Source organism: Bombus pascuorum, chromosome 7 (genome assembly GCF_905332965.1).
Source record: "Bombus pascuorum chromosome 7, iyBomPasc1.1, whole genome shotgun sequence".
Taxonomy (NCBI): domain Eukaryota; kingdom Metazoa; phylum Arthropoda; class Insecta; order Hymenoptera; family Apidae; genus Bombus; species Bombus pascuorum.
The window spans coordinates 8,519,845-8,532,394 of NC_083494.1; positions in this window are offsets into that span (position 1 = coordinate 8,519,845).

Here is a 12,550-nt window from a genome sequence, read left to right on the forward strand (position 1 = left end):
CCCTAGAAGCGGTCCGAATGGAATTCTATTCCAGTTCGACGAACTCTGTGGCCGGTCGCGTCGACGACGCAACCCGTGTACACGCGTCAAACTCACCACGCCAGGGACACACGGGTGTTTCGAAGTATTTACATACGGCTCTGTCCAACCGAGGCCCTGACCAACCGCTCGCCCGTCCCTGAAACGGTTCACTGTCGTCGTCGTGGTCGGCTCCGTGGCCATTCGATCATCCACGCTCGATGCGTGTGGATCAGGTCTAGGACCGACTCTAGGTAATGGGTTCTGGCTAGTTGGCGGGTGTGTCGGTGTGCATGGGGTGGTAAGCCGGTTAAGAGAGCGGTGGAAAAGAAAGAAGAAGCCGACGATCGGTCATCCTGATGCATATACGCGTTCGTGACGCGAACACCGGACACACGTACGATCCAGAACGTTTTACAGTGTGCACGTCAGTATGTGTGCGCGCGTGTACGTGTGGTAGAGATCGACGCACACGCGGTCGTGGTTTTTATATGAAATTGCCGCTCCACCGAACGCTCCACTAGGCCTCGGAATTGAGATAGCGTTATCCGATGACGAGCAGCTATATCGCGAAATATTACCGCTGGAAATTATTAACCATCTCGCGAGGCTGAGTCGACCCAGCGATCGAGATCGATGGGATAGGTTTCTCCGGCGATACAAATAGAGTTGTGCGTGTTCCCGTGTTCTTCGCTTCTTATAGTTTCGCTTTTTATTCTTCTTGTTCTTTCTCGTTCTCTTCTTTTTTCTTCTTCATGATCTTCGCGTTTCTTTCGTTTCGTTTTGTTGCATAAACGAGAACGTTTAAACGTTTTCCTCCGCCGATGCTGAATGGTTTTGGAAATCTTCGCACGAATGGACAAGGATTTATTAGTTGGATATTAGTAGTTTATATGAGAGGAAATTAGGACATGTTCGCGTGGCTTCTGCGGACAGGATGGAAAGGACTTTAAGGAATTATGGCTCGTCCTACCGATCGTAAAGCGGACACTCGGCACGAACCGATCTGTTATTAAGTAATTATCCTTGAATTATGACCGCGGCCAGTAGCTTCGAAGTAAATTGGACATCGTCCGGCGCGATCTTAGAAAAATGATTTTTAATCGAGCGCAGATATTAACCGGCTCGCGATAGACCGTAATAAATCCGCGATGATCCCCGTGGAATCTCTAGCGAAATTACAACCGGCTGGCCGCTGGATTAATTGCATACTCGATGCCTTTTAAGCTATACCTTCGTAAATTAATTTCTGTAAAAATGTCACCGGACATTTAGCAATTCCTATGAAACGTCATCGAAAATATCAAATAAAACCAAGTTTAATGGCTTTCTACGAGGCTTTCTAAACCTTCACTTCCATAAAACTCGCGTGTCTTTTTTTCACGAATCAGCGTCGAATCTTCCAGTCGGCCGATTTGTCCGATCTTTCCACGATAATTAAAAGAAATCGCTGTATCAACAGGATCGATGATAGAAGTCGGACCGAATCTAGCGCATTGTCATACTTAACCGTATCCTCTCGAGGCCGGGACACGCCTACCGAGTTTAATGAACTTGTGCGATCAGACCGCGATGCTGTACGCGATGCTCGAGCCCACCGCGCGAATAAGCCGTTATCCGAAGGCCTGACCTATGCCGAAGATTTTCGAGCAACGTAACTCATCATTATCTAGATAATACGCGGCTCATGCACGCCACCGCTCAATGAATCACTTCCACGCCCAACCGGGGGCCGATGCTCGCGACTCGTTGCACGCGCTTTCACGTTGCGGCCAGCCGCGCGCACTTTCCATCGAGCTACATATCGAGGATTCTTCTTTCGCCAGCCGATAAATATTTCGCCGGTCTCGTGACTTATGCGCGCATAACTCACCATCGTCCCTGTCTTCTCTCCGTGTTTCTTTACTACCTGTAGTCGATTCGTACGATTGGCACGGCTATCAGTTCCAAACGAATCCCAAGCCCGGCACCTACTCCAGGCATTCGACGTTGCAGACAGGTTTGCATAATTAAAGCGTTCCTGTCGGCTAGGACGTTCCGTTAGAAAGAGGATGGACGAGACAAAAAGGTGAAAAAAGAAGAGAATATAGGAAAAGCAAATCGGTAATGACGATCGTTGAGCTTGGTCTTGGAACCGCCTCCCGCAGAAACCCTTCCTCTCGTGCCTCGTATTACTACCACTCCTAGAGGCCTCTCGCTCCTTTCTCTCGACGTCTCCCAAATCGGAAAGATCCACGCTTCTTCGACGCCTGTTGATCCTTTGACAGGACTAGCGGCGCGTCCTCGACTCCGACCTCCCCGCTCGGCGGACCACCGCGAGTTTCTCGCACGTTTTCATCCCCCTCTCTGCCAGCCTGTCGATCTTCCGTGCCCTCCTATTTGATCCTGTAGCAGGCAAATGCGCGGTAACCAGAACGAGGGAGGGGGCACCGAGCACACGTGTATCGGCTCACGGTGAAAATAGTGCAATAAGCGCGTAGTTATGCAGCAGCTACGGCGGCGTGTGGTTTGCTCACCACCACCACCACCACCACCACCACCACCACCACCACCGCCACCATCAGCGACGGCGCCACACCATCGTCACCATCCCCTTCTCTACTTTTCCTCCCTTTCTCTCTCCGACTCTCACCTTCCTCTCTGTTTCACCCGGCTGTTGCCCGTTCTTCCTGTCATCCCCTTCTCCCCTGGCAACCACCCCCTTTCCTCTGGGGGGTCGCTAAAGCACTAGAAACGAAAGAGAAAGAGACGGAGAAAGAGAGAAAGGACATACACTCCAGGTACGTGTACACGGCCACGAACGTTTAAACGGGGATAGCTACTAATTACAACGGTTACACCGGCAGTTGGCGAAGAAAAAAGGACAGCCGACCTGGAGGAGAGACGCCGCGGCTACCACCGCCTAGGCGGTGGAAAGGGGGACACGTGGAAAGGGAGCAGGAAAAATTCAGCGGAGAATGGGCGGGCACGACACGACCGAGTAATCAGTCGCAGGATTATAGCGCGCTCCGTGTGTGGAAGCACACAGTCGCTGCGTGTGTGTTCAGTTCTCCTCCCCTCTTTCTCTCGTTTTCTTGGTCCAACAGCAACACAGCAGCAATGGTACACCACGACGTTGCTTCTCCTTTCCTATCTTCTACCTCGACTTCGTCGTCTTCTTCTACCGTTTCTTCTTCTGCCTCTTTACCTCGTGTGCCTTTTCCTCGTCTTCTTATTCCCTCTTATTCCACGCTGGGCAGCCGCCTCTCGTCTTTCTCCCGTTCGCGTGCTTGCCTCCTCCCTGCGTCGTCTTGTTATTCTTCTTTCTACGCCGCTTCTGTCTCCGTCAGGACTTTTTGCTCGTCGAGCAAGGGGCCGGGGACAGATCGGTTTCTTGCGGTGTTTCTGAGCCGATTGCGTGCGTAAGTATCGGCCGGTCGCGATGGTTAATGAACTTACCGTCGCCGCGGCCTCGTGTTTCACGCCCTGCAGCAGGGTCGCCACGTGTCCTTGCCTGCGTTCCCCGCAATTTGCCACCGATTCCTTCATCGAATTAGGGGTGACTCTGCTTCCTCAACACTTTTCTTATACCCTTTACGTCTTTATAATTCGATAAATTGTCTTTACGATTTAATTGATCGATGACAGATTCTGTTTTTCGGTTTAAAGAATCGAGATAGGAAGTAGCTTCGCGGCAGCTCGTATTCATTCGTAAAAAAATCCTGAATATCTTCTCTTTTTTCCATTGGACGCACGCAAGATGTAAATACTTGGAATATTCGTTGATATAGAGGGAAAAGGCACGCTCCAGGTAATTGGTTCTAGGAATTCGTAGTAATAGCAACGGCCAGTTAACGCGACACGGTTGTGAATACCAATGGTACTGTCATTCGTTATACAAGTTTTCCCTCCAACCATTGAAAACTGTAACTGCCTCATTTTTACGTCATCTTATACCAATAATAAGGAAAAATCGATCGTACTGCGTGTCCGATGTGTAACTAGCAGTAGATGGTTTCCGGGTTACTAATTACACGACAGGGAAAGACTCGCAGAAACGTGGACGAAGTTTCTAACCAGGGTACGCGTCCAGAGTCTGCTTCTTTCTCAAAGTATCCGCGTTACAGTAAAAACCATCGGGGATCCACTTTCACGTCCGCCTAACGACGGTGCTCGTGCTCATCGATAATTTGTAAGACTAGTCGGTCTAGCGGCGAGCATACAAATCACTGCCGATGAACGTTTTCTTATCGTGCCAGCGGTCTGTCTTCGAAGGAACGCAAAAAAATCCGAAACATCGTCGGGTCGTTACGTAGTCTGCGAGAAAAGAGCTTTTGCTCGATAGCCAGGGATCGCTGTTGCTCGAAGGAAAAGCGAGAAAGCGTTGGTACCATTTATTTGTCTAGTCGAGCGCTGCTATTACGATTTCGTTCTTTTAAATCTTCCACACTCTCTTACTTCAGATTCTAAGCATCATTTTTTAAACGTTATCTACACGCCTTTCTTCACTGAAATTCATACGTAATTCGCAGACTGTTTGAAACAGTCGCTACGATATCTTTAATCGTCTAAGAAATTTTGATTTCGTTACACGCATAGATAGAATTTCCAACTAATCCGAAAAGCTACACGTTTACGCTACTATGAAAAATGTGGATGACTATAGCCAGAGGTAAAAATCTTCATGAATATTCGAAATCAGTGACATGGCACTCTTCGCTTCGATAAACTTCATAGACGAATTAAGAGCGATCAGAGAAACTCAAAGCTATCCTCTGAACAGTCGTAACGGATGCCGTAGCAGAGGCAGCAAATGGAACAGGGTCATTTCGCGGCAAAGAAATCTGAATAGCGAGCCGTATCCTAGGAGCTGTGTGCAGGAGCCGTTCTGACGCTTCCGTGTACCACGACGAGTATCGCCGTAGGCAATGCGGTCCGCACGACTCTCTGGACGACGGTGTCCGTCGGTTCTTCACCCAGGCGCACGCGGCATCCATCGGCAGCCTCTCCGCTCCCGTCGAGCGTAAACCAGCTGGAACACCTGCGGCGCGGCGATTTTTGGCGCGATTTTCGCGATCGACACGCCACTCCTGCTTCATTAATCATCGCTTTAACACGTTTTTGAACTGCTGCAAGTTTCGTCCAGTTTTAGGAAAGACGATAAGAGAGCGTTGGTTGGACAGGGCGAAAATTTACATCGCGCGATCAGATACATTGAAAATGTAGAAGTTTGCAACTTTGTAGCTTCGCGGAACAATCGAAGGATACACGGCGTCTTAATCCTTGGCCGTGTTACGGCGAACCATCGTGGTTTCAGTTTCAAACTCCCGAGCCGCGTAAACAGTTACATAAAATATGCTTGCGATTCGAACTGCGACTAGCTTTCTAATTCCGTACGATGCGATTCGTTGCCCCCAGCCTCTCCCTCCCCCCTCCTAGTTTTGGTTACCACGTCCGCCGAAATTTCACGAAACCTCGTAAACTTCGGTTTTCGTACTTAAGAACCTCCGTGACTTCCGTTCCAGAATCCGCAACGTTTTCATCTGGATCGATAGTGCCATTACGCCCGATCGTACCGACGCTTCCAATCTTTGAAATCTTCGGCTTCCTCCGCGAAACGTTCTACGAATCGAATTATACAGCGGATTCCGGTGTAGTGGTAAGGAATGCGCGAGTGGAGAAGAGGGATCTGAGATCCTAGGCGACGAGTGGCGTCCGAACGCCGCAAAATCGAGGCGCAATCTAATATCTCCGGGCACCGTTAATAAAACAGTAATATGGAAACGCTCGCCTATACGCTCGCACGCGAACTTACCCGATAGAAGAACGAAAGAGAGATGGGAGGAGACCCGTTGGCGCGATATTACGTTAATATTGTAAGTACGAACCAATATGAAAACTAATACCGTGGCGAGATTACGCGGCCGGCCGCGCTAGCCCCGTGGCCAGTGGCCAGCCTAGTAGGGAAATATAATGGCACTCAGGTGTGTGGACGCGATGAACGAAGGTAACACGGGTGAACGGAGAGAACGGCGAAAAAGAGCGAGAGAGAGACAGAGAAAGAGAGAGGAGCAGAGGTGTGTAGGTTGCGCAAAAAGCAAGCGGCCAAGCAGGAGGAAGGGCGTCGGCCGGCCTCGCGAAGCGCCACTCGGTCAAGCTCACTGCCATCATCTAGATTCTAGATAGCCAACGTGCCGCACACCAGTGTACAGAGAGGCCAATGTATATACGACGTTAACCGTGTACCGGGCTCTAGGACTGCTGGTCAGCCTTGCCTCGCCTTTCTTTTCGTCGCGAGGGACGCCTCTTTCTCACTCTGTCCTACTCGCTCCCATCCATTTTCTGCCCCCTTTCGCTCGCTCGTTCGCCTTTCGCCTTTCTCTATCTCCGTTGGCGGCGCGTACACGTCGCCACGGTATGCAGAAACCTCGACGTCCGTCGAGAACGGAGACGTCCCGAGCCTCCTCTGACGCCGAGGGGAAATGTTAGCCAGCTATGGCCGCGCGCCGCGGACCGATCGTGCCGCGTAGCGGGGACCTGTTTTCTTGTTGCTCGGTATTAATCATAGCCGCGCGACCAGAAACCTTCCCCCGGTTATTGATGAAGGAATCCTGCAGGTTCTTGCGTTTTTGCCCCCGACCCGCTCGCAGCGGACTGGCCGGTTTATTTTTAACTTATCCCGACCAACCGCGCCGACTGTTTGTTTGTATAATTCGGGCTCATTTTGCGTTTGCACAGGTTGTATCGGCTAACGCGCGTCCTCTATTCAACGACCGAGCATTTCCCGTTGCGATTCTGCCAGAGGATACCGATGAAGGTGACTGGTTTCTAAATGCTGAAATACGACGATTAGATCCGGTAATGGATAAGTCTTTGCATATCGAGTTCCATTTTTTTTTTTTTTCGCCTGTTGTGGATGCGGACGCGCTTGGGAATTTGTAGTAAAAATTAGAAAGTGCCATTAAGCCTGCTGTTGCTATTAGAATCCCTCGATTACCATGCCCCGCGCGAAAAGGCTTTAACGATCGAAAAAAGACTCGGAACGTTGCGGCATAAAATTGGTACGCATACCAATAACGATTCTCTTTATTATACCTCGCCGAAGCTTAAGAAACTTCTCCGCGATAAAAAAACGCGATTGCATCGTGCTCGATGACCCAAAGAACATACGCGAGGTTAGCTCTCGACGAATAGAAGGCTACCGAAGCGATAGCTGCCAAGCTCTTCGAACTCCATCTTCCTGGCGATTGCCTGTTATCAACGGTACCGTCGTCTTATCATTCCGTAAAATCGGGGACGATCTCGAAGGAGCCTGTGGAGCCGCCTTTCATCGTGGTATGGCCGCGCTAGGCCATCAGGACGCTTAGTTAATATCGATAGCTCGGTCCGGCCGTTTGTCACGGTGCAATGAGTTTCGCGGGCTTGCACGCGTGTGCGAGCCGTAGTCTCTCGCTGCCTCGCCCAGATCGCGCGGAATTTCATCCGATCGAGGCGAGCGAGACTTTTTCGTTCCTCGTCGATCGACGAGCCGCGCGCCGCACGGACGGACGGATCGAGGGGAAAAAATGCTCAGCCACTCGGCCGATTAAAACGCGCCTCTTCGATCCGACTGCACGCGTGAAATATCGCCGAGACGATTGAATGCGCGGCGCGGCGCGAAGATCGCTGCGTAAGTATATTTTATTACCGCGCAATAATATCAATTATCGCGAGGATGCCGCGCGACGCCTGGCCCGCAAAAACATGATTTATCGTAATAACAGCCTTCGCCGGGGCTATTTATGCGATGCGACGTCGCGCCAATGAAATTTTCCCCTTAGCTGCTCTCCCCATGTCCTCTTTCGATTCGGCCCGTGGCTCGCGCGTAACAAATCGTTCGAATTTTTCCCGCGTGCTCCTTTCCCGTCGGTGTCCTTACGCACGCTTAAAATAAACGTATAATACCGAAACGATCTACCGTGATTATCAGGCCGATATACGGACACACCCGTTGCAGAATTACAGACATCGGGACACGTCCAACGGATACGATGAAGTCGCGAGCATCGAAGATTAAAAGGATACGCGAGAGGATACGGTCTTGTTTCTGTGCTAGCGGGGAAGCTGGCTCACAGGCGTGGACCAGTGGCACGCTTCCAACATATTTCGACGGAAGCTCGTACCCATAGCTTCTCAACTTCCTCGAGAAATATAGCTACCAACTCGTTCGCTAGGGAAACGCGGACCAACCAATCAGCGTATCGTTCGATTTTTGTAGCTTTCGCGTTATCAATCGCAGCCACGAGGATGGAATTAACTTTTCGAAGATCGAGTTTGAATATTCACAGAAATCGATGATACAGTTTGTACGTTGGTTCATTTTCCGATTGCCGTATGAATTTTTCCTCGAAATTGCCACCCTAGATGCAATATACAGAATATTCTTCCAATTACGGGCGGAGAAAAAAGCGTATAGCGTGTACATGGTATTGTTTCACGAGCCCTTCCCTTTGAAATCGTAGCAAACTGATTTTTCCAAGACAGAGCCGGTCGATGCGTGGCGAAGTGAAACGCTTCAAAAAGGTATCGAAGCTTGAAGCGTATCGAAGCGACGGTTCTCCAAAAACTAGCTCCTCCTCCCTCCTCCTCCCCTTACTCCCTCTCTCTCTCTCTCTTTCTACCTCTTCCTCTTGCTCGCTTTCGTTTAAAAAAAGAGAAACATGGCAGAATGAAACGCGAAACGATTCAATTACGTGGCAGGACTTCAAAAGCAGCAACGCGAAACGAATTTTTTCGCGAAGTCGCGCGCGCGCGCGGGGATTGGACAGGGACGGCGGGTCCGTACGAAGATATAGTAAGTTGTGTAACGCGATTGCTACGGCTCAAAGTGATATAAATTTTAATGGGCCTGAGCGGAGGCATTTATGAAAATGAGTCTCATTAATATCGCATGAGAGCAAGATAATGCTCTCGCTGCCGCGAATCTTTATTTTTCTTCCATTTTTCTTTCTTCTTTTTTTCATTCCTTTTCGTTTTTGTTTTGTCGCTTACCCCGGCCCGCCATCCGCGTGGTTGTTGCGTTCAAAGCACAATTATGCGGCATTAGGTTTCCGCAAGAGAGGCGAACCTTGATTTGGGGCAACAGGTGCACACAATACGCATGCATAATGCACAGCCAGCACATGTAAACTGTCCTGCACGACGCCATGCACCCACACCAAATTAGCGTTATTAAATTTACATATACGAGGGACGCGCGCGAGCGCGCTCCGCCGCGAATTAAGCGATTCTTTCCTCCGTTTTTCCCCCTCTGTACACACGCGTGTCTCCGTATTCCTGTTTCTCAGTGTCTATTTCGTTGGTAAATCTGCTACGCGACACATACGTATTTCTAGTATTTTTATCAAACGGCGCAGCATAATTAAAGTATTCTTCGATAGTGATTCGCTATCCGCAGGATGAATTATATTTTTTAACTTATTTAAAAACAGCGTTTTCGTCCGAACGATCTCTCATGGTTTGCAAGATTTCTCGCTTCACTCTGATGATATTCTGTCTATCAACCTACCACAAGTATGATCGAGAAGTAATTTTGTTTTATTTTACGATTTCTAAAAAAGCACTGTTTAATATGTTTCGCGGAAAATAGTCGTTCTTTGAAAATTAGTTACCAACGATAGGAAACATTTAATCGTCGCTTTTAACCTAATTACAGGCGAAACAAAGGAAAATAATATTATTTTGAAAAACATCACCAAAAGATTCGCACACATCTCGGTTACTTTTTTTCTAGTTTCAACTGCTTCAGGAGAAATGATCGGTAGATATTTTTTAATGTTTCTCGCGTCGTTTCTTTAATTTCTTTTCCAGTTTATCGGAAATGGAAGAAGCGCGTTAACGCAAGATTAATCGAACATGGCAAAAGTAATTCTGGCAGACGGCCACGCGATGAGACTTTTTTCCGATCTGCTTGACCGTGAGCCACTGCCAAAGCTTCCGATAGTCGACGTGCTCTTTCTGCCTCGTGACCATTATCCAGTTCAAGGGGTCAAATTCCCTCCCTGGCCGCGCGGACGTGGCACGGCTTTGAAATGTCCAACGGCTCGTCTACCAGCCGTCGAATTAGTCATTCTTCGCTGAACTGCGGCCGAATTAGACGTACCGCGCACTAAATATACATCGAAACGATTAGAAACGCGTTCGCGGGAATGATCACGGCCGATTTATTTCAAGAACCCTTCTGATAGAAAGATTCGATGCTTTTCGTTAAACAGTTTCAGTGATGAACGCGTTTCGATCACTTTCACCCTGAAGACAAAATATTTCATCTCTATGCTCAAACAATTCAACGAGTGAAGATCATCGATCGTTCCGCTTGAAAATTCCATAAAATCACGTCAATAGGTTCTCCGTAATTTTTCATAAATATAGAGACCAGCTCAAAGTTCCTTCGCATCAAATCGCGCTCGTGTCTTAAAAGAAAATCGTCATTTAGATCGCTACACTTTAATCGTCGATAGATTCGGTGTTAAATTCAATTTCAAGTTGATTAAATTTCATCAAAAGCGAAGCTTTTACCGCACGGGAACGATTTCATTCATCATCATCGTGCAAATGACTTTTCATTGAAAAGGCCGAACAATGACGGGACATTCCATTGGAGGCACCATGGTGATCCCCCGACCCGGTTTCGCTTGGCGGCTTACAAAATATTGGTCAGTTTCATCAGCTGGTCGGCTGGACGGGATTGATTTTCAAACAAACGTTGACTGGATCAGTACCAAAATGAATGACGCGCAACAGGTACCCCGTAGATACTTGCACGCCCCAGCTGGCATCACGTGTTATTTGCATTTATGTATTCGCCCCGTGCGTTCGCTTTTACAGTCGTGATTTTCGCCGGAAACTTGCGCGTTCTCCAGGAATTTTTCCCTCTTGTTTCCTGCTAGAGTTACTGCATGTGCGGGCCAAATTAACCAAGAGATTAATTATGTACTCTACCTGTTGTGGATCGGTTCAAATACGTTTCTTGTTTAATTTCGTATTTTCTTTCTCTTAACTAGTGTCCCAAGTCCGTCGTACGCTCGTCTAATATCGTTAGAATATCCTGGAACATCTTTCAAATTTTTAAATTCGTCCAGTTTCCGTAGACGATATTTTCTACTCTTCTTTCTTTATCAAGTTACTAATTACATGCTTTCTACTATTTTTGCGGTCATTTTTTAATCCGAAAGACTCATCGTTCATCCATACTTCACGGTAGCTTCGTATTCCGCCCGAAAACTCTTCAACGTGTAAGCACTCATATTGTAACTTAATTCTTATTGATTTTAGACTTCGGTCCTGTTCTGTTCGTGAATTTCTGCTTAAAAATATCAACGGTGATTTAGAAGAAATTTTCCAATGTTTCGATCGTTACAAATAGCATTGTAGAAAGAAATGTTGGTTTCGTCGTATATCGAGTTGTCGAATACGTATTTCCTACTATCGATGTTACTTCCGATCTCGTTGCGATGAAACTACATACAGATGAATTTTCAAGCGAAACGATCGTGAGAGAGGCAGCACGAGGAATCGGGAAGAATGTTTTTTAACGGGTGAGAAGGAGCTGCTTTCGTTGGCTTTCTCACTGCGAACGCCTATGAGTGACATTACTCGCACGAATCCTCTCTAAAGTGTCACCTGAAAATAACTCACCATTGCTATTCTAGTAGCACGCATACAAGTGCACGGTGCAGCGCCACCAAAGTCCTCGTACGCATTTAAATCAAGGCAGACTCCTCGAGGGCACTCCGCGCCATCGAAGTTGCCTCAAAGTGAACGGACTTTCTATCGTCGCGGCCGTTCCGCCGCCGGAAAACAATTAAAATGCGCGCACGGGATGTTTCGTCGCCCCGGCGAGATCACCTCCGCCGTTTTTCACTTTTTCCACCGTTATATTCCACCATCTTTTTTTCCGTTTCTTTGCCTCAATTTATCGAGCTACCATAGAAGACCATACTAAAAGAACAAATTCGTAACGCGGTAAAAAGCGACAGTTCTCGAGAGAAATATATTATAAATTTCAGTATCTTGTGACAATAGCTTGCAATGGTCTGCAGAAGTAACATTTTTATTACCGCGGTATTCTAACAGATATAAAATGACTTTCTCGTACGAGCTTAAAATTCCGTTAAAAACGTTTACTTCTCTCTGGACATATGAGATATTTAGAGGAAAAGCGGGGCTTGCCCCGGTACTCAACAAACTCAGCAATTCGTTGGTTAAAATAGATACGAGCACAAAATACACGGTGCAACAACTTCGATTTCGTTCGTGTTATCTGGATTTCGTTTGGAGAAATGTAATTCCTCCGCGTTTCTGTAATTAACACAGCCTATTTCAATATATTAACTTCGTGAACTCGCATTCTAAGAAAAGGCGTTTTCGCTGTTTCGTATAAGAACAGATAGAAAACTACGAGTGCTGTGAAAAATGGGATCGCGCGATCCATTTTCCTTATGTTTCTGCCGCTTCATGGCGAACGAGAGAAGATTATTTATCGCGTCTCTAGTTCCGACCGTATTAAAATTCC